The following is a 22,522-nucleotide window of genomic DNA, read 5'->3' as shown; positions in this document are numbered from 1 at the left end:
CTGTAAGGGGCATTTTAGTACTAATGGCGGCACAGATGTCAACTCCTGCATAATAAAATTCCCAACTAGGGACTATATGTGGCCATCAGTAGTGACGGCACTGACAAGTAGGAGACAGTACCGTCATTTTAGCATGGATGGCAGATTAAGGGACCACGCCTGTATTTAATTCTGATATCAAGGGAAATATATATGGTCCAGGAACCAGTGCTTTAAATGGAAAAAAATAAGTGAAGGTACTCATTAAAATGAGCTAGAGGTGTAATGAGGGGTGGGGCTAGGGGCAGGGCTAAGGGCAAGACATGATGAAACTTAATAACTGCTATATTAGTTGCAGCACACAACAAACCACATGAGAAATGTGTTTATATAAACAAAGTAGGTTATTACAAAAAATGAAAAAGAAATGAGATAATATGTTAACGTACTTTTTTTGCAATAGTTGCACCTTCTTAATGTCATACTGTTAATTGCTGTTGTTTGGCACAATACTTTATATTTTTGAGCATGCGAGTAAAAGAAACTGAAAATACTACCACGTCGCACCAAACCTCTTATGACACCAAGCAAATGAAGCAACTCATCATGACCCTCCCCAGAAGATATGTCTTGTCTCTTCCATCAATCTAACCATTCATCCTTTAACCCTCCCCTTCACACCTCTCTTGCTCGCATGCCCCTCTCTCCATCTCACACCCAAATGTGCTCTCTCTTCAATGCTCTCTTTCTCAAGTTCACTCTGTATCTCTCGGTAGCCTCTGTAGCTGATGTTGTCACCCTTGTGTCCCTCCCAGCTGCTTCTCTTTCTGTCTTTCACTGGCACCCCTGCCCTCCTGTTTTACGCACGCCAGGAGCCCTTCTCTGTTTCTTCCACATCTCTTTTGTTTTCATTTACACATCGGATTCTTTACCTGCATCGCGTTCTTTTGCTGTCCACCCTCTCTCACCTCTCTGCTCGCCTGAACGGACCCTGCTCCATCAAGCACATCACAGCGTGATGGCGAGCACCCGGACAATATTCAAAGGAAGCTGCTGAATAGCTCAGCTGGGGCTCAGATCGGCGAGACAGAAGCAGCGCCTTGGCTGCCAGAGGCATATTTCACTACTGCTCCCCAGCACAGCCAGTGAGCCTACTGGCTGTGTAGGCTCTACACAGCCTACTCTCAAGGGCAGTAGAGAAGTGCTGGTACTCAGAGCGATACTTCTAAGAAGTGCTGGTACTCAGTAACGGTGAGTACCAGCCCATTTAAAGCACGGCCCAGGACTGATCCCGCATAAAGATGTAGTGCTTGCATTTCAGTATCAATGGCACATTAAATGACAGCCTCTACCTGTATTACCCCCCCACCTCCAGGAAATGTATCCCCATTTCACTGTGAATGTTAATCAAGTGACAGCACTTTCATATAGTACTAGGGGGTGGGGGCTATAGCGCTCACTTGGTGACATTGTTTGCATTTATGTATTGGTTTGGTGTTTAATGGGCATTTCCACGTTGATGGCCCCTTTCATGCACTGTAACCACAGGCCTTTACTGATATCACGTTTATAGGGGATTTTTTCTTCAACCCGATTATAGAAGGCAAATTTAAGGCACAACACCCCTTGTTTACTTTATTTATGGCACCATTGGCACGATGCCTATTTTCAGTCCTTATCACAAATGCTAGAGATGGCACTTGCTCTTTCAGATTGATACTATAAAAAACATACAGTACATGTTTCTGCTCTTGACCACTGGGCTTTTAACACAGCCCGTCACAGCAACTTTTTGGAGGACAGCAGTGACGTTCGACTAGCCTATCATTTTCTTCTCCTTGCTTTCTTTTTTTATGTATGCATTAGTACCTCAGCTCGCAAGTGCAAGACTTTCACCCGCATAGAGGAGTTTTGGTATGCACATTCTCACATAAAAGGGTGACGCAGGATAAAGGACGCTTTCAACTCCTTACCTCCAGTGGCTTCCTTAATTGCCGCTCACAGTGGGTCGTCTGGATTCCCAGGGTGTGCACAAATGCACACCGTAGTGTGAATGTGATTGACAGAGCAGTGTCTTAATGGTACGGACACTGCTCTGTCAAGCTCAGCGTGAAGGTCACATTTTCAGCACCCACACGTCCAGGAAGACATAATGCAACTGAGCTGCTGTTGAACGGTTCAGCAGGGGCTCAGCACAGGGCTCCAGGGGTACTTAACCTGTCAAGAGAATCCGGCAGAGTTAGTGATAAACAGTACATCAGACATGAGTACCGGTACTCTCCTTGGCGGGGGTTGAAGTGCCGGTACTCGAAGGGATAGAAATAAGAAGTGCCGGTACTCAGTACCGGCCCATTTTATTTCCTATGAATGTTAACAGCAACTTGCAAATATTACAGGTACTAGGACTTTAAGGGGATGGGTTTTTTTTTACATTTGATATAGCGCAAACCCAACCCGAAGGTATCAAAGTGCTTTACAGGAGCACCGATTGCATTACAGATGGATATATTCATTTTGCTAGGTATGGTGAGATTTAAATGATTTGCCCTAAATCACATGATGTTGGGTGCCACTGCCGAGACTCGAATCGGGTTCCCCAATTTCAACTTTGACTGCTCTAGCCGTTAGGACACATCCTCTCTCTTGACAATGTGGATGTGGATGACAACAAAGTGGGTAGTCTGCAAGAGAATGTCTCCAAAACTGAACAGGAATACCAAAATGGTGGTGTGCATGTTAGATCGAGGGTCATATTCGTACTGAACATGCTAAAGTCCTGAAGACTGATGACTCATCACAAGGGGAACGTTGGGCAAATGGACCATGGGTTTAGAGAGAAATATTGGGAGATCATGACGCTGATAGGAATTTGCATAGTGACAGTGACAAACAAGCAAGACATATCAGAGTAATAACTGTGCTAGACATATGTCCTCGTCATGAAACTAGTGGGGATGATGATCAGTACAATCAGATGCATGCAAAAAGAATTGGGCAGACATTGTGAGACAAAATATGAAGGAGCGCAATGAGATTTGTCATCACTTCAAGAGGCTCAGAGATCTAGAAAAGAGAGGTGGTGAAGCTTTTGTGCTAAGCAGTTTATCACAGTACAAGGTCACTTTAGAGTTTAGGATACCATAATCCCAACCCATTTAGACAGAATCCTACAGTAGACAGACACATTCGCTTCACAGCCTTCAGGACACCACACCATAAGGTTTGTCTGTGGAAGAATTCAAGTATCCCTCTGCACATACATGTACCTGTTTTTCCACCAGATAGCTTTGCACCCACCATGGTGTCTGTCAGACTTCTGTTGGAAGTCAAAAAACTTCTTGCAAACTGATGGACTCAAAACCTCTCAGCCCCTTCCATCTCCACAGGGCATGATCATTGTGAATTGTGCAGATTGTTTGACTTTGTTTAGGAACCCCAAACTGATTCTGTCACCCCTTGTGACTACATTTGTTACAGTGGACTTGTGTATCTAGAGACACTTCAGAAACAGTTGGCAGCTCTGTGAGTTGTTACCTTTGTAGGCATGGCTGAGCTTCTGTTTCCACTAGATCAGGGGTTTCACATGGGTATCGATGAATATTCTCTGTAATCATGTAGGCCCTCAAAGGATCACGTTGGCTCATTGAATGTAGGCCTGATAGGAGTCCATCACATGGGAAAGTGGCGCCCTCACAAGGGCGCTGCATTTCAGTCTTTGTATTTCTATTACACTTGCATGAATGGATGTAAATGTGTGGAAGGACCTTTTTGCCTGAGACTAGCAGTTGTCATTGAGGACTCGAAGGAGCCTGTCAATGGCTATATTGGGGTACATAAGACATGCCTTCATCAGTTTCATTGCCTTACATAGGTACTCCTGACACCTGCATATTCCAAATACCAAACATGCTAATCCTTAATGTAGCACCGAAAGGTAAATCGCAAAGGTGCATTGTGTTGAAGTACGTGACCTGTTGAGTCTTCTTTACTTACCGGTGTTGGAATTGTTGTAGGACATCCTCGTCCATGTCTTCAATGGACATCGATAATCACCTGATTTTTAAGGGCAGTGTAATATGCATGTCGCAATCTGGCTTATGTGTGAGCAGAGAACTGTGTACAACTCACTTAGAGGAACACAGATTCTGTATCTTTGTCCTGTTGACTGACTTAACCTATGCAAACACTGACAGCATCAGGCTAAGATTTAAGGAATCATGTTGAGCATTGGGAGGAATCAAATATCAATTGAATATTTGAACATGTGTTTACCCTGAGGTTGTGGAAAACAAAGGGATCAGTGATAGACTTGTTAAAGAACACTTGCTGCAATGGATTGCGTCTATGGTGACAAATAACTCATTGGTAATGCCTCTCTTGACTTGTCTGATATCCTGTGGTGTGTATGGAGAGTTGCAATGCACTCCTGAATTCCACATGGACTCTAAGGTCATCTGGGACTTGCCATGTTTGCCTTGCAGATCGATCGTTTTGAATTTGCAATTGTGTCTCCATTGTTTCTCTGTAGGGAACTTGTAGCATAATATCAGAGTGTTTGTAAGAACTTTCTTCTAGCAGGCACAACATCCCATGACATCTTCTTCACAGTAATGTTGTAGCACGTTCATGATTCAAGGTTGTGTTAGCTTTGAACTGCTAGTGAATTTGGATAGGGTTGTAGATATTTGAAATCACATGTCTGATGTGACTTCATTCTTCTGACCTCACCTATAACATTTTCAAGGTGAATGTTGTGTGTCCAGGTGGTACTGTCTCTCATGTAGAGGGTCTGGGGTCGAACCATTTTGTGTTCTTCTAATCTTTGGATGTGCATGGTCTTCTGTTGGGCCATTGCTTGCTGCTTTCTGATTGAATAGTTTGTTGAGGTGGGTGTAGAAAGCTGTTTGGGATTACACGTTGCACATATTTACAGACAGGAGACTTTTCTACTGATATTATAGAGAGTTGTTATTATTTGGGCTCCTTTTTTTGTTCTCACTTCCTTAATTTTGAATGAAGGCTCATTTTATCCCAAGTATGAGCCCTGTGCTTGCAGCAAGGATTCTTAAGTGCATATGGAGTGTTTGTTTGTTGCATACGCATGCCTTTGGCATTACTTTGATATTTTGCTCTTACATTCTGTGTGAGCTTTCTCGTTTGCAGCATTGGTGTAATCATCTGGAAAAAGCAAGCGAGTCAACCTCATGGTGACCTTCATTCTCTTTGAGGACATCTGTGTAATCATCTCCTCATTGCCTGTTTGCTCATTATAGGCTTTGCCTAAAAGATGATGATTGCCCTCAATTTCACGCCAAGTTAAATTTTAATTACAACGTTTCTAATCCCATTTTGTTTTTTAAATAATGCCTTTGTTCTTGATCGGGTCAATTGCCTTTTCTTATAGAGAGCGCAGGAGAGGAAGTATTTTGACCTCCTTACAAGTGCCCTGTTAATTCTGATGGTACCGGTAAAGGGAGTTACTGGGCCAAGCGGTGTTATGAGGTCTGCAAAAACACCATGGATGACCTTTGTTGTTTCCTCTTGACCTTTTGACAGTTCATAACAATCATAAGCTCCAGGAGAACAGCAGGGACAAATGAGAATTTACCACTTATCTCAGATATGGAATTACTGACACACCCAGTAATTCCCAAGCCTCAGTGGAACCTCATTGTGCCGCCCAAAACAGCTGCTAACTCAACACCCAATGAGTTAACGCGACCTTTGGTAACATTAACTCTGGAGGCGCAAACTTATGGTTTCGAGTCAGGAGCATATGTCATGAGACCCGCAGTGTCTGTCAGGCAGTGCCCCATCAGTAAACCACATCCCTAGTAACATTAGCATTGGATGTGCAGGAGTTCTGGTTGCAGATCCAAAGTACTTATATTTGCACCCAGGGTCTGTGCTAGCTTGGTACTATATAAGCTAGGGCTAAAATGTAAGAATTAAATTCAATACACATTATAATTCTTCAACGTCTTAACAAAAATGAACTGTCTTGGAACGTGATAGGGGATCTGTTCACTGTAAATATTGCTGATACATCTGATGATGCCACATATGAGGTATTAATGATTTTGTGAGTGATGCACTTTGTAATGTCACTTACAAAATGGAGAGTTCAGATTTGAGAGTTAGGGTTGCTTTGGTTCTTAATGGCTGCATTTTAAGATTTATGGGGTCATTTGGATTGCGGGTGGTTCGCCACCGCCTGTATGGCAGTGGCGATCCGCCCGGTAAAAACCTCCGCCCGCTTAGGATTTCCCCCCGCCACATTACCATGGCGGGGGGGACCTCGGCGGACGGAAAGACCGTCTGCCGGTTTTCTGCCCGGTCGCTGAGTCGACTGGGCGGAAAAGCTGCTAACATTGAGACACCGCCATCCATATTAGAATATATGCGGGGTTGTGCCCGTTGCCGCCACAGAAAGGCAGGTGGTTTTCACCATTGGGGGCCCATAGTGGGCCCCCTGGGATTCTGGGGGTAGGGGGTGCACATGGGAGGTACCTATTGTGCCCCCCTGCAGTTCCATGCACAACATGGCAGGCACCGCGCGGTGCCTGCCATGTTGTGCATGGCAGTGCACGACATGCCTTCTTGGCATTGCGGCTGGCAGTGCTGAGAGCACTGCCCACCGCAATGTCAAGAATGCATGATGCACCCATCAGTGTGGCAGGTGCATCCTAATGTCACCAACGGGACCCCCACACCAATGGCGGGCAGTCCCATTCCACGAAAGCATGGCGGGCGGACAAAGTCCACCCTCCATCCTAATGACCCCCATAGTTTTGAAATCTTGGTACACTGACATCAGTTCAACTAACATTTTCAAGTAATATTACATATTTTATTTTTGTTAATCTTAAGAACAAAACTCATTTCACAAAGAGAAATTCTCAAACAAATAGAAAGTTTGAAAATGTGCAACTGTAAAAGGCTCCCCTTTATTATGGGCCAAAAAAGATAAAGAATTTAGATGAAACAAACAGCATTATTCATTTTTCATTCCTCGAGGGATCTCATGATCCCTAATTTCTCAAACACGGCAATCAATCTGATTTTCATAGCAGTTGCTTTGCAGGTGAGATACTTCCCCTTTCACCTCATGTAAACGCCAGTCAACCTTCCATTCGGGTGAGGAGCTCAACTTCATCATTTCTCTGGAGAGGCACAATCATTCTGGCCTGCTCGCATGATAAACAGAACATACTGTAGTTGCAACCAGATGTGCCAGGTCACCTATAGGGATCACCGGACTCATAGCCCAGATCTGTTCTCTTTGATTCTCTTAAATTACCCAATACATCATAATTTTTTATTCAGTGGCCTTGGCTTGTGTTTTTTTGTTCGTTTTTTTTGGCATGGTGACTGTCATACCTGGATCTCAATTTAACGAGAATGGGAAGTTATAAATCATGTTTAGCCCTTTATAGATAGGCATGCTTCTGGAGTTCAGTGTTAGATTCTGTTGCATATGTGATACACTCGGCTTCTTAGAATCTGACACTGGAGCTAAGGGACTCATTAAAGCTTGCAGTCTCCTCATGCCTCACACACTAAATAATTAAGGCTCCCTGTTTTCTATTTTTACTGATTTTTACATATAAATACACACAGAAAACATTTATTGTCTTGTCTACATTTATTTTTAAATGTGGATAAGAACAGATATTAGGTTGTTTTTTATTAATTCTAAATTCTGTCTGCCATAACTGCCAGGAAAATAACTGTGTGGATTGATAGGTAAAGTGGTTAAAAAAGACAGGAAGTTTACTAAATAGGCTTTAACAGCTGTAGATATGCACAAGGTAGACACTGAAATTAGCATCTTTGCATATAAGTGCATTGATGTATCTTCTGCTGATGTTCACAGCATTGAAACCTGGCAGGCATTCAAACATGAGTGTATATTTATTGGTTAAAAAATGTTGGAAATATTCTAATTTCAGCATCATTTTTTCTCAAAAACCAAAATATATATGGATAAATGGAGATAAAATTTGCAAAAAATAACTACAGATAAATACAGACGGTAATGTAAAAAAAAGAAAATACCATAAAACCGGGAGCCCTACAAATAATCAATCATACACTTTGGATACTTAATGGTTTGCTTTATTTTTAGAGTACCACTATGGCTCAGGAATGGCTAAGCGGATCTGCATTAGGTCCCAGAGAACTGTACATTCATGACAATTAGAAACACAAAAAAGCACAGGAAAAAGATAATTAGGGGGTCATGCAAAAGCTCAAAAGCAAAGCACTATTATTAATTAGCTACTAAATTCTAGATAATTAGACTTAATTTGGATTTGTGCTACAATGTTGGTCCAGACCCTGTCATCACCACTTAAGATAGATCGTGACCCTGAGAATTTATGCATGACTTTAATTAAAATGAAGACCCATAGGCCCAATCTGTAGCACTGCTACATAATAGGTGATGGCCTTAGCCCTACTGTTAATGATAAACTACTCCTTACAGGTGGCAAGTTATATCTCACAACATTTACTGCGATGATCAAGTGGTCAATAATGCGGTCATGGACCTATCATAGGAACCAGTCACATTATATATAATTGACTCTTCAAGTGAAGAGCTAATGTGCTCACTCTTGTCAAAGGCTACCTTAAGCAGCAAAGGGATCCCAAAAGTCAAACTCGGCTAATGGCCTGCCCACGCAGTCAGCCTGACACAAACTTAAGACAAACTTAAGACAGACTTAATACAGACTTAAGACACACTTAAGACAGACTTAAGTTTGGATTTTGTCTTAAGTTTGTCTTAAGTCTGCCTTACCTCTGTCTTAAGTCTGCCTTAAGTTTGTCTTAAGTTTGTCTTAAGTCTGTCTTAAGTCTGTCTTAAGTTTGTCCTAAGTTTGTCTTAAGTCAAACTTAAGACAAAATCCTTAATTTACTACTACTAAACGCCTTCTGTGAATACCAAAAGTAGAAAGTTTAGGATTTTGTCTTAAGTGAGTTCTGTGAATCGGCCCCAGTCTGATTATTTTGAGATTTTCCTTCTAATGTAGATGCTTATTTTGAGATTTTCCTTCTTATGTAGATGCTGTCAAAACTCTCCATGAGTTTGAAGCTTAGAATTTAAAGGACATTACATTAACTAACTAGGATTCTCCTCTGATTTATGATTCTGTATTTCTATATTCAGAGTCTTTATGACAGACAATGAATTCCATTGTAACTTTTTATTACCAATTCTGTATTAAAACTTTTTAAATCCTAATTTTGATCTAGACCTCGAGTTTTGAATGGTCCCAGTTTACAATTATGAATTTACTCTTCTAAATTTGAGGTATTGATTAGGAGGGTAGACTCTTACAGCTAGAACAATGAATAGAACTGTGGAGATGAACTGTATAAAGTAAATGTAGGTTTATTTGATATTGGGGTTCAGGAAAGTATCGGGGTTTGGCTCCCACACCAATACCATTAATGCAATAGGTTGGAGTGCTTTCATTGTTTAATCAGCTATGCTACTTTCCACATTTTAGTCAACAATTTTGTCAAAAGCACAATAACGTTCACTCGTTCTGTGATGATAATAGCATTACTGTTAACAAGATGCCAGGTCCAGTGTATTATTTACATAAAAAATGTAGGAGACGAGGTATGGATTGTGGCTGATGAACTCATGAAAACCTGTTAGCGCAGTGAGAACTTCTTCACCTGTTTTACTGGCACAAACATATTGGGCCAAACTCAGAATCGAGGCAAGCACAAGGATGACTATTTAGCAGGTAGAGGACAACCAGGGGCATGCTTTGGACACATGGGCAGCCCTGGGCATGACAGTTAGAAGGAAGACAGCCGTTTCCACAAAGACACTAGAGACAGTAAGGTGGAATGCTGCTAGAGGCCTTGCTTGCAACAAACATGAAAACAGGTCACAGTTCGCCAAGGCATATCCTCAGGCATGACATCCACACATACAGATAATTGGACAAACATCTACAAATATAAGTACAACAGGCAAGAATACACACACCCACTCCTATCAGTGCAACATCAGATCAGTGCAACAACATTCAAATCCATTATTTCCCTAGAGATGAGTCTAACAATGCTCAAATAAGAATGGGACAATTATTGCGAGATCAGTCCAGAAGTCACAATTGTAATGCCAGCATGCCTCCTGAGGAGAGGGCTCCTTCAGTGTCATATCCATAAGATAATCTTGGTTAATTGTAAACCGCGCAACTCCCATTGTGTGTCACTACAACCTTATGTACAACATCTCCATTTAAATGTTATGGCTGCAAAATAAGCAAATACATTGACTTGCATTTATCATCCTTAACTTGCCATAGTGCTGCATACTTGAACATGCAAGACCAAAGTGGTGTAGGTAACATTAGTCCAGTAAATATTCAAGTAAGCCTGTACCATGAACTGCCTTTACCATAATGCTAAGGGACGAACTGTGTTGGGAGGTGAAGCAGTGTGCTCCCACCCCTTTCTGTTTGAAAAGGCTCCCTTGAGCCATTGAGATGACAAGCTTGTGGAGATGCACTTGTGCACTTGTGAGAGGTACTGAGACCTGAAAGGATTGTGGCAGCCTGCTCAGCAACCCCAGATTAAATTTGGTTTTATTTCTACTGATGATATCCAGAAAGACGTGTCTAGAGATTTACAGCACTGACCTGTACCATCCTTGTTGGAATACTCCAGTAAATATTCAAGTAAGCCTGTAGCATGAATTGCATTTACCATAATGCTAAGGGGCAAACTGTGCTGGGAGGTGAAGCAGTTTGCTCCAACCCCTTTCTGCAACATTTGTTACACAGTAGGTGCAGTTGGTTGCATATAGTACTATTACTTGCCATTAATCAAAATTGCATCAATAAAATCTATACCGTGACTTAATTCAGTGTGTTGTATTTCATTACTACAAAAAGTATTTTTCCCTTTTCCGAAACTCCATCACATAGCACATTATGGGCCCTAATTACGATGTCAGTCGGAGAAGCGCGCTACCGACATCATAGCGGAAACAGGACCGCCCAACAAGGAGTCCGCGGTCCCGCTTCCCCAAATAGAATGTGACCAACTTAACGGCGGTCAGAAAGTGTATATTTTCTATTGAGGTGTTTGCTTTGGGTTGCAGAACCAGCCTCAACAGAAAATATATACATTTAAAACATCCATGCACTGTGCCTGCCAGATGCAGCAGGGCTGTTTAGGGGAGCATGGGAGGGGTTAATGACACCACAATGTTCATTTTGCTCCTCATAGAGATGCCTAAACATGTAGACCTCCTTAACACAAGATAATGTTGCAGAGGTCTTCATCAGGGCCATTAGAAAGGTCCTCTGTGCAAGCTCTGTATATAGCGATGGTGAGTTCCAAAGTCCAAGTTCAATATTTGAGTACTTCTCAATAAACGTGTGATGGATACATGCCAACTAGTAGTGTTCACAGTAACAATTCAATAGTGAAAATGGGGGATGGGGCACAAAGATGAAAAATATAAAGGATATTTTAAAGCTTCTAGCAATTCCACATACCAAACCCCATCTGTGTGTGCAATTCACCCTTATAATCATTCTATCACAATATTAGGAACCATCAATAAGAAGAAGGAAAGCCGTTTTTAGTAAAAAAAGGTTTGATGCATATCAAGGTTGTACAAAGTACCCCAGACTCAACAGGCCGTTGCTTTGGAGTAACTTACTCATAGTTTCACTCAGGCTTTTCACACCTGAACTGTGTGTCTCGCCTGCTATTTGTAATGAGACTGCTGCTTAAGTTGGTGATCCTAATCCGCTTCTGTTGCTTATGGAGTTTTTGAAATCATTCTGGTTATGTGTGTGATGGTGTCATCATATGGTGATGGATTTACTTATTTTGCTCATGGGGATTGTAGTTATGAACCGTTAAATGCCAAAAATGTGAAGTATGCAAAAGGATTCCCTATTTTGTGTTTGTTTCTGAAGCGATTTAGGGACCATTTTGGGGGCAGTTGTCACAAAGTTGTTGCTATCATTAATGCCAGGCAGAATGCCCACACATGCAGATGCCGTTTCATGGATGCTGGTATCATGGTCATCAGGTATTTGTAGTGAAAGCCTTATGGGGTTGAAACATTTTTACATAGGAAGCGCAGGCCTGATCTCCCAGTCATAAAGTCCACCAATGTGGGAATTTGGTGTCATCATGGTAAAAAGGTTATATGTATTAAATGTGTTCACAAGATGTGAATATTCTCATAAAGTTCATTGAGCCCATTCTACACAGTGTGGTGCTTCATAATAATATTGGCCTTGTGATATAGTGAACTGGATTCCAAATTATTCCCATTCCTTGTGATGTGTTTCAGGATGCTCCATTTAAATGCCCCTTCTTCTAAAAGTGGAATTCTAATGGTGCATTCTGGGTATTGCATCTTGTGTGAGCCTTTTTATACGTTTTGTGTTACTAGTAGTGAATTCCCGATGCATGATCTTCATATTATTGTAGATTATTTCAATGCCTTCAATAGGATATCTACAAACTGTATAATTTGCACATTTGTGCAGTCTTATTTTGGGCTATGGGTCTAGCATGGATCTCAGTGACTGTCCTTACTGGCCTGGATTGTGTTTCATCCTACCTAGGCATCACAGAGTTTTCTATTCTTTTTAAGGGAACACACAGGTTACTTTAAGTTAGGTTCCCAGGAAACACAGACACTTTAAGGACGTTTCCCAGCAGGCCAAGATCTGCCAGTTCCTGCATACAATTGACATCTTCCATGGCCTTTCCAGATGGCTGAAAATACACAACTGTACTCTCATCACTGACTCTCATCCCTGACGAAACCCTTTTGCTGACCCTTCAATGCTCGCCAACTACAGCCTGATCTCCCTGCTACAATTCCCTGCCACGGTCTTAGAGAAAATCATCAACAGACACCTCACTGTATACCCCACTAATTCCTAAACACCACTGAATCTAGTTTCAGACCCAACCACAAAACAGAGCCTGCCCTCATCTCCTCTCTCCTATGAATGACATACAGATGACTCTCAATGGAGAACACGTCAGCACTCATCCTCCTGGGTGTCTCTGCAGCATTTGGCACTGTCTCCCTCCACATCCTCCTTTAACCCCCACACAACCTTAGAATCCAAGGACACGCACTGACAGAAAGGACCCCATCAATCAGCCTGGCATGGTACACCTCGGTTGCCAGTGACCTCACCTGCGGAGTTCCAAAAGCATCCTCCTTGAACCTGACGCTCTTGAACACATACATAAACTCTCTGATTAACATCATCCGCTATCACGAAAAAGCCTTCCCTTCTAAACTGACAGCACACAACTCCTTATCTCCCTCACTCGCAAGAAGCCCATTACTCTGATCAAATTTAATATCTGCATGACTGAATTCGCCCAATGGATGAAGAATGTCTGAAGCTGAACCCTGACAAGAATGAAATCATGATCTTCAGAAAGAGCACTTCACCGTGGGACTTCCCCCTGGTAGGCAACAGAGCACAATTCAAACTCCTCACTCAAACTTTCAACACAATACTTAACAAGCGCAACTGCTTTCCCAAACCTTCCTGACACCTCCTTTCATCCTGAGTCTGATTCGCACACATCCCATGCATACGGAAAACCAGATCAGGCAGTCAAACGTTCTCCTAAATCGCTCATAAATCATGGAATGACCTACTCCTACACATAAGAGCCTCTTCCTCACTTCTGAAAATTCCTCAAGAAGCCGAAGACCTGTCTTGTTGTGTAGTCCCACTAGTCCCTAGGTTTGGCTAGAACCACAGCTGCTCAGTGCAAGGATACCCTCCTGGGTGATAGTGCACTCTACAAATCTGCATAACATAACATTGAATTTACTTTGTTGGTGTTGCTGTTAATTTTTTTGGACACAGACTACTTGGTTGGTGGATGTTTTTTGTCTTGGTCCCAATAAGCTTTATCTATGAAAGTACTGCACCCTTGCAATGGATCATTCAAAGAGTGTCTATCAATAGGTTCTCGTTGACAAGTCTTGCAGTAAATTAAACCCGATATTGAAATAATATTCTTTTTTCGTACCATTCTTTTTTATATGCAGGATTTGACTATATGTTGATTGTATGTTGTCTTTGAGATTTCTCTCATGGAATCTTGAATATTGGAGATCATTTTTGTCTGTGTTTTTGATGAAACGTGTGCTGTATCCTCCCATTATCTGCTCTGATTATCAAATCCAGATCTGATCAGGTCTGATTATTAAATCCAGAATATTAATTTGTTGTCTGCTGGTCTAGTGTTTAAACAGTCACCAAATATGGTGAGTTCTTCAGAACTCCCTCTCCAAATCATTACTATATAATTTATACATCTTCTCCACAGAGAGACCTTGCCTTTAAAATGTTTCTTGGCAGTGATCCATTTTCACTTCACTATTGCCATGTACAATATTTCCCGTTACAGTGTAAAGGGTCATTGCACTGTGGTCCTGATGACATTCGAAACAATTATCTATAAGGCACTTCTTTGTCATTTTCAAGATGAAGATGTTTGGGACTGGATGGGGTTGTGGTCTGGATTCCAAACACCAATTGAGAACCTCCAGAGATTCGCCCTGTGGTATACTTGTTTGTCAACTTTCAATGTCCATCATGACTAGGATGGATGATATCCATATCATCTCCAACATATCAGGGAATTGTCTCAATGAATGGTTTCAAGATTTCATCCAAACATTTGGCCAAGGATTCCCGAATGTAATGATCTGATAAGTAGCCCGTGTGGGTTGCAGGGTGGGGGAAATGTCTTTTATTGATTTTAGAGAGCGTGAATGTCACTGGTGTTCTTGAATTTTTTTTATTCAAATATGCAAATTCTTTTTTGAATATGTTTCACTCCTTTTTTCCTGTTGTTTGAATATTACGAATTCCTTCTTGTCATTCTTTGGTAGGGGTGGATGTTTTCTTTCTCTAATGTTCTGTTGCACAGTATCCCTTGTTTATAATAACATGTATTGTAAATCACAATTGCCATGCCTTTTCCCGCTGGTTTCACAATTATCATCAGCTCCTGTCTGTTAGCAGGGCATCCAGAATAGGTCGTGTTGATGTATCCTTGTCTCGTCTTGATTTTGTCAAATTGTTTAGGAACTAAACCCCCAGATTCATCATGCTCCTCTTTTGCGAGTCCTTAATAGCGATTATTAAGGAATCGCTATTAAAGACTCGCAAAACGGGATGCATGTAGAAATCGCAAAATTTATAGCGATTTCTACTGCTTCCTTATTTGCGATTCGCTAATTGCTAATCGCAAATAATGCTAATCGCAAATAAGGAAGCGATTTCAAGGGTGTCCGAAGGACACCCTGTAGCACCCCAAAAATGGTGATTTACACTGGTGTTGCGCACACACATGTCCAAAGGACATGTGTGTGTGTGTAACATCCAACTTTGAAAAATGCACTTTTTTTCTATGTTTTCGCTATTTACCACGAAGTCAGACTTCGCGGTAAATAGCGGCCCAATATTGCGAATTCGCAATTCTAAAATGGTTCATGAATTGCATTTAAGGAATCTCAAATAGAGATTCCTTAAATGCAATTCCTCGCAATTTAGCGATTTCAAAATTTGCGATTTTTGCATTTGGGATGATGAATCCCAAATGCAAAAAAGCGCTTGCAAAGGGCCAGATTCGCAGAATCTGGCCCTTTGCGAGCCGATTTTTGCTTCATGAATCTGGCTGTATCTTCTCACATGGTCCTTTCGAGATGGAGGACAAAATGTAGATTCCCGAAAAGGTTGGTACTGACTGGTTCTGGGGAGTATTCAGTATTGCCAAAACAGGTACTTAAATGGATTTTTCGAAAGAAATCTTGAATCGTACATTTCAGGATACCTGTGCAGGGTGCCTCAAGTCCTGTCCCAGTCATCATCTGTAATGGTTCCGCCTGTGTCTGATCCCCAAGTGTCCTACTGTCATCAAGTGACCTACTACACACGTGTTGGTCAGATGTGTAAATGTGAATGTCTGAATTTCGTCCTGCATTTAAATGTGAAAAGAAAGAACTGAGTTTTATTACTGAATGATCCATCATACTCACATCTCCACTGTTTGTGAATTGCTTTGACGAGATATGCATATATAAAGAACTAACCTGACGAGACACTAAGTAATTGATTAGGGTTGCTAAATCTATTAAGCTTTTCTGCTTCAGACAAGTCCTAATGCTGGATATTACAGCCCACTCTATTTCAAACCCCATGTCAGAAGAGAATGTAATATTCAAGCTTGCCTTTTTCAAGTACTTTGTCTAGCAATAGTATGTTGTATCTATCAGATGCTTAACGGTAATATAAATCAACAGGGGCGGTAGGTGAGACTTTAAAGTGGTGGGCGGGAAGTGATTTGCATACAGCACTGTAGCGAGCGTGCGCAGCGCGCGAGCCCGAACCCCAAAAGGGGGGTTTGGGGGGTTACTCCCCCCAAGAAAATTTTGAAAAAAAAGAAGAAAAATCGTGCAGTTTCAAGCAAATTTGAGAAAGCAGGAAGGTTAATAAACTAAAATCAATGTATTGAGTTAGACAATATTGGCTGACAAAAATACTGCATCCAATACATTGCCTATCACTACATCATATATTTGCTGTTCTTTGCTAAATATCTACGTAGATAGGCTTACCTCCTGGAGTAGAGGTTATGTCATTCTAGTGTTGTTTTAATATCTTTGTCATGTAACAGAAGAAAGGAATACCCTTCTTATGACACTCAAGTGCATAGACTGGATGAAAAATTTTGTTTTTGGTCAGCCACTCCCTTTGTCAGGTACTAAAATGTTCTTGCAAAATTGTGAGAGGTTGTGATATTCCTTTCTCACAAAGCCCTCCAGTGTAGCATTCCACAACTAAACAGTGAGGTTGCTGTAAGCCTCCTTGATTCTCTTCTAATGAAACAAAGCACACTCGTGTTGCTGGAAGATTGTTGTTCACCATAGTTTGCACTTCTTTACTTTCTGTGATATTCATCTACTGCTAGCGAAAACTCATTACTACTAGTCTTCTATTATTACTTATAGAATTTGCACGGAGAAATCAGTTAAGAATGAAAGAACACATGTAGTTGTACTGGTTTAAACTATTCCTGTGCATTATACCTCACTCTCATAAGGAAGTAGCACTCCTGCAGGAAAAAAGTAAAATGTAAATTTTCCTCCCAATAAGGCTGTGCAACTGAAATGACCGATTTAGACAGATGTTGGTTTCTCAGACACAGATGTGGTGTTATTATTGATGGTTAGGTGAGAAAGTGAAATCATGTCCCTGGTTCTGATGAAATTTAACACTGGTTGTCCCTCCATTTTACTGGGAAACTATTTACTACTGCAGTAAAGCTTCATAGTAATGGTATTGCTATTCTGCTTAATAGGACAAGACAAAAAGCATCCATCCATCTATACAAGCATTTCAATGTTGTGGTCACCGCTGTGTATTTATGGTTTAGCCACACTTTCCTTTTAATAGGCATTTTTTGATTTGCTTATAACTTATTATTCCCGAGGACAGAGTTGCTCGAAACTTGGCAATCTATTGGCTCAATCAGCTACGCTTTGGCATGGCAGGTTTGATGGATGTCCTTCAATGTGAAAAAAGTTGGGGCATGGCCTGGCAGGCCAACATGGCGAACAGCTAAACCAAGTGCTCTCGGCTGGGAATTCCTCCATCCACCACGCATCCAGGTCAATGGACAATCAGCCGGAAGATGAAAGGAAGCACCTAAAGGGCCCGCATAACTGGGTCTGGCCATGGAGAGACCCTGGCAAAGCTCTGACCCTTGTGGTGCAGCCTGAGCTGCGTCCTCTGCACGCCCATGGCTGCAGCTGCAGATCCCGCCGCAACTCACAGAGCCAGCACATTGTTGACAGTGCCTGGACCCAGCCATCATCAGGGGAGCGACCACGCGGCCTTCCAAGCAGAGCATCAAATCGCATGGGAGATGCCCAAATTTATCCACATTGCTTGTCCTCTCCAGGAAGTTGGGGAGACCCCTCACCCTGCCGTACATTGCGGTGCTTGCACCAAATGGAGACTGCTGCTTCCCAAGGACGCTTATTTCACCTGCCTTTGGCTTATGGGGCCTTCTTAACCATCGCCTTGCTGCTGAGGGCCCCTTTGGACACTGATCTGCTGCTCCCTAGGGCACATCCTCAGAAAAAGAGGGAGATTTAGGGGAGCACTCCAGATACCAGGAGTCTCCCCTAATCTCACAGGAGCATACAGTCGCCCTGGACGGAACACACCATAGGACAGGGCTGCTCATGCCGTCTCTGCCCCTACGCATTAGGGTCTCTTTGCTTTGGGGCTACAACAAGCAGGTGCAACTGGTGGACTGCAAACGCTCCTGCCCCCTGCTGATCCCAGAGATGGAGTGCACAAGACTTTCTAAGCCAAGTGCCCACCTGCCTTTCATGCCCTTGACTGCCGCCCACTCTGGCAGTCCATTGTAAACCCCTGACAAGCTAAATGTTATCCTTCAGGTGATTGCGGTCTTGCGTGTGCACCTAGAGGCAAAGGTTGACACCACAGAAAACTTGCAGAATGAGTCAGCCACTCTGAGAAGACATTGGCCAAACTTCAGCCTCATATCACGGATCTCCAGAAGCAACTCTGGCATTTAACTGAAAGAGTGTACTTCCCTTCCTTCCAAAAATACAAAAAAACATGCAGACCCTCCCACCACAGCCCACCTTACCCAGCTAAAAGGCCAAATACAACATATGATTGAGGCTTTTGTTTGGGAAAGCAAGTAACCAAGCATGGCAAAGAAGAACACTTATTTATCTGTAGCCGAGGTTGGCTTGGGCATCCTCATCTAAATCACTATTAAACTGGTGCTTCATTGATCAAGCTTTAATGGGGATCAACATCTGGAAAATTCTCTGGCTCCCCAAAAGCACAAAGTTGTATGCACAATGGTCAAGGTATGGGAAAGTGTCAAGGCCACCAGTGGCCTGTCCACATACCCTTCCCACCTCATTTTCGTAATCGGCAATCCCACCTTCCCTCCAGCACTGGCAGGCACTGAATTCCACAGCTGGCAACAGGCCAACTGCAATAGGACTGGCGATCCCTTCGATCACACCAGCCACACGGACTTCTCCAATTACAGAGTTCCAGCACGTGAACACTGCTGTTCTATCTCTATCAAGCTTTGGGTCACTCAACCAACAACTCACAAGGGTCTATTCTTGGACAACCACAACTTTCTAAAAAATCTTCAGATCCCAGCAAATCCCCGGACCAGAGGAGATGGGAAGCCAAGCTAGATCGAACCTTCACCTTGAAGGAATGGTCTGATATACTCCATAGAATGCACCTCCTCCTTTTGCACAACAGGGGAATAAGCAATGCTTATGAAAGCACACTATTGGAATTACACCCTTGCTAGGATGGTGAAATGGAAACCCAACAGTTCATATGGGTGCTAGCACAACTGCAGACATTTGGGCACATTGAATTACCTCCTCAGGCATTTTACCAAACTCAGAAGATGTGGGAGAAAGTGATGAAGGATATCAATGAGATCTTCAAAATACAAAATCCATGTCTCCCCAGTTACATCCTACTGAGACTCCCAAATGCACTGACTTACCAAAGGCAATGCAATAACAACGGCACTGTGTACAGCCAAACAGATCATCACAGCCAAATGGCCTCCACCCTCAAGAGCAAACTCCCAGAGATGGGAGTCAAATATGCTCTACTCTTCCCATCAAAGCTAAAACCCATACAGGACAAAAAATTCATTTCTTATCAGACCCTTCTAAGGCCTGGGACTGGGCGGAACTGAGGGGTCACCCCAGACTGGATCCCCTTGGGCAGTGGGCAGACGCCAATGTAGAGACGTAGAAGATCGGAAAACTCCTCCTCCGCACTAGAGATTCCATGCACTGAACAGGTCCATAGCGAACGTCGGTCTGCACTGGCCCTGGCTGCCTTATTCCAGGACCTATCCCGGGGATCCTGTAGCTCCCAGTCAAACACTTCTGACATTGGAGACTCCATCTCGAACCTTCGCCATGATCAAGACTCAATCCGCCGAGTCACTGCTCAGACGGCCAGTGGCCTTATATAACAGTAGCCTGGTATCACTGCCTCTCTGCTGACTGGGTGGACCTTGGTCTTATATTACTAACCACCGGCTCATCCTGGTCAGCTTATGACTAGATACTCTTTGATTGTTCCAGATGTTCATCCGCTGACTTTGGAACCTCACCAGTACCGTGGCAATAATGCTCCCCTATGTGCCTCAGACCCCCTCAAAGATGATTGTTTACACAGTTTGGGCAGGTGGCACTACACCTTCTGCCCAAAGTATTATTGTTGCTTCATGTTATGTTGTTCCCATTCTTATATCCCTTCCTCAATGAGCTGGTTCCCCATGCCCACCACCACTCCCTCTCTTACTACACTCTGTTCATCCTGAACCTGCATGCACTCACCACCTATGAAATCAGGCGAGGATGGCAGTTTGAGTAGGATGACAAGAACCCAGACTTTCAAAACATGCAGACGCCTGCCACGTACTATTGAATTTTCTCTTTAAATATCCTTCCTCCAGGAATCCCACATTATATAGGTGGAAGAGGTGGTGGGGTCCGAGTTTTGGCACAAGTTAATCCAACTATGCTAGGGGAAAGCTAATATGGGGGAGGGCAGGTATTTGCCTTAGAGTACTATCTAAAGTCCTGCTGGAGGTTAATATTGATGGCTCCCCTCTGCTTATAGGTAGCCTTTAAGCCCCCAACTCTGACTAACCAAAGTTGCCTCTCAGCCCACCTTGCTAAATGGGCATACATATCATAGCTGCTGGGTAGGGACTTTAACTACATCATTGACCTACCCCTAGACCTCGCCCATCCCCCTTGCAGCTCCCTGTAGCGGCCAAACATCCGGAGCCAAGAGTCCTGTCCAGGGATTAGGCTCTGCTACTGTTCCCTGATTCATGATATCTATCACTTCCTAAATAGAAGAGTAGGCTCCTCCACAATGTGTACCACCATCTCCACACTAGACTACCTTAGAAGGGACATATCAAATCACAGCCTCCTCATTGATGGTCATTGATTGGGATAGTTCCCCCACCCCCATCCCCACTTGGCAGCCGCAGGCCTCCACCCTCAAAAACCGATTTTAAGAGATTAAGAGACATCTACTTGGATAGAGCTCTTGAATATTTTGAGCACAACGAGTGTTTGGCCTTCTCTCCCCTGTTTGAAGGGGCAACCTTCAAGGTAGTAATCAGGGGCCTATGCATTCACATCTTATTAGGGGAGCACAGATCGATGCTTCGGGCGCTCAATGCGGCAGGATACACCTTTGTCAACTTGAAGAGACAAGCCATTGAGCATCCCTCTCTTTGACCTTCAGTGGCCCATCAACAGGAGGCAGTTGCCAAACTGATGGGGCGCTTAACCTGCCTAGATTACACCTCTTGCATTGAAGCACTCAGAGGGAGACAGATCAGTCCACCTTCTGGTGTGGCTAATCAATTGGAAATCATGACAACCCCCAGTGGTCTTCGTCAGCAGCATAGACGGCACACTATTGCATATGCAACATGGAATCCTTGGCGCTCTTGTAGCCTATTACAAACTTGATATAGTGCCACAAGATGCCACCACAAGAATTCATGGATGCCACCTCACTCCCTTGTCTATCTGCTGCAGTGGGAAGACCTTGATGCCCACATCATGGTCCACGATGTGCCAGCAGGCCATCGTAAGCCCAGCAACTATGAAATCTCTTGGTATGGTGAACCTCATGGCTGGATTCTACCTAACATATGCACACCTCCTGGCCTCTTGCCTGAGCAAGCTATACACAGCGGTCTTAGATGCTGACACTTTCCAGGCCACACTCTGAGAGGCTTTGCTGGTCTACTTTATAAAGCATGGAAAAGACCCCAAAGACTTTGCCTCCTATCGCCCTGCTGCCATACTGAATAGGGACTATAAAATCCTCAGTAAAATTGTGGCTTTTTGCATCCAACAGGTACTCCCCCGTCTGGTCCATATGGACCGAAATGAGTTTGTGTCTGGCAGAAATACATCCTGTGACATCTGTTATCTTTATAGACTAATGGAGTCCACCGGGGCATCCTGGCTACGTGCTGCGGATCTATTGCTTGATTTGTATAATGCCTTTGATAGTTTCCAACGGAACTTCTTATTCCAGGTATAGGTACTGTTGAAATTCAACTTTTGGGCCCAACTCGTTGAACTCACTTATCCACCGCCTTTACTCGAGCCCCATTGTTCATGAGATATAGCGGACTGGTTCTGAGGCTATCCTGGTGGGTACGTGTACCAGGCAGGTGTGTCCCCTCTCAGCCCCTATTATTCGTGCCCTTGGCAGTCTGGATTCTGCACGCTTGCCAAGATTGGGACATTCCCCTTACGGACCGTACTTATGCCAATTTGCTTTATGCTGCTGATGTACTTTTTTAATAAGCAACTTGAGCTCAGACCTTTTTCGAGTTGCAGACCTCCTACAGCTCGTTGGCACCCTAC

The sequence above is a fragment of the Lissotriton helveticus genome, chromosome 2_1 (assembly GCF_964261635.1).
Source record: "Lissotriton helveticus chromosome 2_1, aLisHel1.1, whole genome shotgun sequence".
Taxonomy (NCBI): Eukaryota; Metazoa; Chordata; class Amphibia; order Caudata; family Salamandridae; genus Lissotriton; species Lissotriton helveticus.
The sequence above is the reverse complement of the archived record's forward strand: the minus strand, read 5'-3'. Positions refer to the sequence as shown.